Source organism: Ostrea edulis, chromosome 6 (genome assembly GCF_947568905.1).
Source record: "Ostrea edulis chromosome 6, xbOstEdul1.1, whole genome shotgun sequence".
Taxonomy (NCBI): Eukaryota; Metazoa; Mollusca; class Bivalvia; order Ostreida; family Ostreidae; genus Ostrea; species Ostrea edulis.
In genome coordinates this window covers 70732201-70738200 of record NC_079169.1, presented here as the reverse complement: position 1 = coordinate 70738200, position 6000 = coordinate 70732201, and positions in this window count along the sequence as shown.

Below are 6000 nucleotides of genomic sequence, written 5' to 3'. Positions count from 1 at the left end.
GCCAAATATTTTCTCCTCCCCTATACTGCATTCCGTGACGTAACTTGCGCAGTGTTAAGTTTATACGTGTATCAAATTAAAAATCTAGGCCCACTGGCCTTCATTGTGGAATGAATAGTAGGATTGTTACATATAATGTCCGAAATTACAAACATTCACAGAAAATACCAAAGATATGACCGAAATTAAAAATTATTGAAGTCGTCAATGGAGGGACCAAAATTTTTAATGTGAATATGATAGTAGATGTCATGTATTACTGAGGTCATTTTAGCTCCTCTCTCGGTAATTTTTGTCATTTTTTTGGTAATTTCTGTAAATGGTACCGTAGTAGGTTAGTTTTGGTCATTCCTGCGCTGCGGAATGACTTACCACGTGCCCTGGCCTTGTGCTTGTTTAGCCTATATTGAATAGGTCCTATCTAGAGCTGCAAAAAACGATTCAGGTGATCCGTCAAGGGCTAGTGAAGAATCATCTGCATATTGCGATATTTTGTGTTCTGTGTTTTCTATACATATGCCTTTTATACTTTTGTTTTGTTTAATTAATATTGCAAGAATTTCTGCACATAGGATGAATAAATAAGGTGCAATGGGATCACCCTGCCTACATCCCCTTTGTATATCAAACTGTTCAGATAAGAAGCCACTCTGTAAAACTGAGGCTCTGAAATTTGTGTTTAAGATTTTTATCCATTGAATAAAGTTTTCCCCAAAACCAAAATACTTTAAAACTTTATATATGAATGACCATGACATTGAGTCGAAGGCCTTTTCGAAATCAATGAGAACTAGAAGGCCTGGGATATTATTTCTTTCAGTGTATGACATAATATCATATATAAATCGAGTATTCTCCCCTATATATCTACCTTTTAAAAAACCAGACTGTGTATCGGATATTATATAATCCAAAACTTGTTTAATTCTAAAGCTGAGACAACCAGATATAATTTTGTATAATACATTTAAAAGTGTAATTGGTCGCCAGTTTTTTAAAAACTGTCTTGGTTTGTCCCCTTTAGGTAAGCATGAAATGATTCCTAGTCTTTGCGAAATAGGAAGTTCCCTCTTATGATATATACAATTAATAGCTCTAACAACATAATATTTAATGTCATTCCAAAATTTTTTAAAGAATTCAGTTGTATAACCATCGCTACCCGGGGATTTGTTGTTTTTCATATTTTTTAATACTTTAAGAACCTCTGCTTCTTCAATATCATCCTCCAGTTTTTTGGTTGCATGTGTATCTAACTTGGGAGAATTGTAATCTGAGATGATGCTTTCCAGGTCGACATTAATTAAGTTAAAATCATTATTAGTATATAAGGCTTCATAATATTTCTTGACGCCTTCTAATATATCTGACTGATTGTAAATTGTACCAGTATCCAACTGAATTTTTTTGATAGTTTTATTTAAATAATTTCGGGATTCTAAATTACAAAAGTATTTTGAAGGTTTTTCCCCTTCCTCTATCCAACGTGCACGAGACCTTATCATGTGACCTTGTAGCTTTTCTTTTCTAATGTTTTCAAGAGCTGCTCTCTTCTCATCTAGAATATCAAAATCAATAGGAGAGTCAGACTCTAAAATTTCAATTTCGTCTAAAAGTTTCTTTTCTTTGATGTCTTTTTCTCTTTTCTTAAATGCTGAGTATGATATAGTAATTCCCCTAATTTCCATCATTAAAACCTCCAGAAATAAACTTTCATCAATATCGTTTTTGCACTGAAAATTTATATTATCTATGTTATCCAAATATTGGCTAGTAACAGATTGAATAGTTTCTTTGACCTTCATAACATATTTTTTGTCTGTTAATAAATTGTTATTAAATTTCCAAAGGCCACGCCCTCTTGTAAAGGCATTAAATTTTAATTCAAGAATAACAACAGAATGATCAGATCTATATCCTGGCTTTATGGTACAGTTTTCAACCAAATTTGACAAACTATCAGATACAAGAAAGTAGTCAAGGCGACTTTGTTTTAAGGGATTTTTTTTCCGCCATGTATAAGCTTTTTTATCTGGATTTAGCACTCTGTAGTAATCTAAAAGTTGTAAATCGTCCATGATTTCTAGAACTTTAGCACGTGCTTTGGGATTATTGATTCCACAATAGTTATAAGTATCCAGTGAAGGGTTTAATGTGAGGTTAAAGTCACCACATAGAATAAAATATTCATTGTCATATTCCAAGAAAATATTTCGTACATTTTCGTAAAATTGAGGGTTATCAGTATTAGGCCCGTATATATTAATAAGAGTTACTTTGTTTTCTTCAATTGTCATATCAAGTGCAAGTAAATTACCTTCACAATCCCTTTGTTTAGTTGTTTTACTTATTTTTCTGCGATGTCGTTGTCTGAAAATATTTTAATAGCCACAGTGAACTGTCAGGGGCTGGCAACTCCATCTAAACGTAAAGATGTTATTAATTACTTGAAACTAAAGCGTTTTTCTATTATATGTCTACAAGATACTAATTTTATTTCTGAATGTGAACCATATATTGAATCACAGTGTGGATACAAATGTATTTTTAATTCTTATATGTCAAACTCAAGGGGTGTGTGCATCTTGTTCAATAATAATTTTGAGTTTAAAATTCATGGTGTAAAAATTTCAAGTTCTTTATTACTGTAAGCCTTACAGTTTGTGGGTACAATGTATCATAAAACAGTATAAACATGGCCGTGGTACATTTACTGGAGAACATATATACGTACGTAATTACAAATATAAAAATCATGGACTACAATTTCCTCTTGGGAGTTATGCTGTTTTATATATATTTTCCAAGGTTACAAATATCTGTGAAATTTTCCGTGCAAATTAAACAATGGCAGTAATTTAAACATGGATAGTCTTTTATAGTAATATTTCTTAATATATGTTTCCGTATAATTCTGTACAGGACAAACTAATGTAAAACGGTATTCATCTTCATCATTATTCACACAAAAAGTACAGCATCTATTGTATTAGTTATAGTTGTATTGGGATGTTTACCTGCATTTTCCATGGCTAAATGGTGCGGGGATAAATTGCATTTTTTTTTTATATAATCTTTAGATACTTTACAGGGATTGATTTTCTAAGATAACATTGAAGATATAATCAATCAATTAAATATTTGTAAAATGAACATTCTCTTGAATTTTCGATCTTTGAAAAAGTCATAAAATCGTAATCATGAATGCACCGTGAAACCACAACACGATTTTCAATTATCAGAGACATTCATGCACAGGAAATAAAATATAAGCAGGTTGCACTGTTTCCAATGTCAATAATGATAATAATAACAACAAAGTTTATGCTGTACATTCTAGTAAATCTACTAATAAATGTTCTTTTACTGTTTTTAAAAATAAATTTTCCAAGCAGACACACATCCGCATTAGCATCTTTATCAAAGAAAAACTTATATATTCATCTTACTTTTAAAAATATATAGAACCCATATAAAACATCTGGACCTTCTTAATGCATGCAAGGATTAGAGCAATACTTAGTTTTGTGTTATGTAAACAAGATTCAAGTCTTGTTTATGTTTACAAACAAACCAGTGAAACGTTAATTTTGTAATTTAAAGCATTTTAATTTTGTAGTCATAAATTTAACATTTAAATCGCGCATTTTACCGTAAGAACTCTTGAAATGTGATATGCATGAATAATTAGACCGATGAATATTAAATCTGTAACCATACACTCATCTTCGCAAGCCAAGGGTTTACGATCCGCTCCGATTCTCTACTAGAAGAGAAGAGGAACGGATCGTAAACCCTAGGCTAGCGAATATATGTCATACATTTTGAAAACGTTGTAAACAAAAACAAGCCTCATGTGTGTGTGTGTGTGTGTGTGTGTGTGTGTGATATTCAAATTGTAAATTCATTATGGGCGGGCACGAACATTCGATGATATAAAATTGGAGAAGGCGCATGCGTTTCTGCGGCAGAGATGTGTTTTCTAATTGATAAAGAATGACGTCTTTTAATTATCTCTTTCTTTTTATTTATTTTATTTTTTTTTTTTTTGACAAGAATTATTATGACCACGATAAAAAAAAAAAATCCATGGTATATGTAAAACTTCCGACAAGAATTTTAAATTATCGAGACTTTTTCACTATACATTCCGCATATTGTGAGGCATTCTATAATTAGAAGATAGAAAACGCAGTGTGTGCCACGCCATCGATCTGTACGTACACGGATTGCACGAGAACTGATGTTAAACTTGATCATTACATTGAGTATCGTAAAATTTTGTCAAGATTTTCGTCATATGGTAGCGTTGGGGAAAGGGGGAGGGGGTTAGAGCCGTATTCAATGATTATTTCTGTCAAAGTTCTAATACAATGAATTCCGAGAATTTTAGAAGTAATCTATAAAAATATAAACCAACAGACACCTGGAAAGATCATGTGATGATATAAATATAATCAGGCACGTTGCATCGCATCGGTTTTTTTGTAAAGGTGGGGGGGACAGTCGGAGAAGAAGTTGGTTTCACATTTGTCTGAAAATTCTTATCTTGGAAAATTGAAAAATGAAATCAAACCTTTAAATCCTAAGTTTTTGGGGTAAGGGGACAATTATTGTTGATCTTTTATTTCAATTCATCGGGTAATCTGATGATTATATTTCCACTACACTACTATTATTTAAAAAAAAAAGGTAAGGAACCAGCATATAGATTGAAATTTAAAAAAGTCCAACTTTCTCTGTAATGGCGCCCCCTAATTTCAATTCCTGAACCCGACCATTGTACATCATTATTCTCGATAGAATTTGTACCTAGCCAGACCGGTCTTTTCGCTCAATTTTTATACCGATTTAGCTATGAAAGTTTGAAAACCCGTTGTTTTACAATTAGACTAGCTACATACATGTATTATAAAACGATAAATAAAAATCACGTTAAAATATCATTTCTTATTCATTTGTTTGACGCAAGTGAAATGAACATTTTCTCGTCTTCTTTACAACTAACAGTCTCAATAGTCATCGTAAAATAATCGTCGAGAAGCCAGAAATGTTATGGACTTAATTTTTGGCAGTTAATTTGAATAATTTCTAATCGTTGAATATTTGGGATGAAGAGATCCTTTAGCATGTTCATAGATACGAACACAGATAACAAACAAAAACATCTCTTAAATGCTTTACTGAGACCATTTACAAACTTTGTATTGGTTTTCGTATTCTCATACATAGAAAAAGATAATAATTTTATTGAACATTTGTTTTGGTTATTTTCACCCAATAGTAAATTAAATGCGAGTTTAGATAGAACCCTTAACTATATGCCCAATTTCCCCTTCACAACAAACTTTCAAGTCCTATAACAAATTAAATATTCATATGAATACTTTATATCTTACGAAAATTTATCAATAACTATGGGGCGTTAGTAAACAAACCCTTCACCCATCCTTTTTAAAAAGCTTACCTGAGGTAAGTTAAGCTCATGTGATATTAGCTGCAATAATGTAGCCCTATCCAATTTTTTTTTATTCTGACGTTTTCCTCTCCCTAAAAAAAAAAAAAAAAAAAAAAAAAAAAAAAAAAAAAAATCAGAGAGGGCTACATTATTGCAGCTAATGTGATATGGGTGCTGCTTTAGTATTTAGTGCTCTTTTTTTTTTTTTATCCCAATGGTCATTAATTGAATTCAAGAATTTATTTTCATATTTTTATGAAATGAAAAATTAGAATGGTTGATATTAAAGCATTTACTGTAATTACAAATAACACTAAGAATGTGCTTTGTGAGTGAAAAGCAAGGCAAGAAAGGGGTGAAAATGAAAGGTCGCCGAATTATTACGTCACAATGTACAGCACGTCATAAAGTGTACGACGTAACACATTCTCCCTTGCGACTAAACATACAGTACCGTGAGCTTGCTTGGAAGTGATACATCAGATAAAAGTAAAGCGAATGGAAAATCAAAAGATGATTTCTGGAAATGTTCTCCGTTCTAT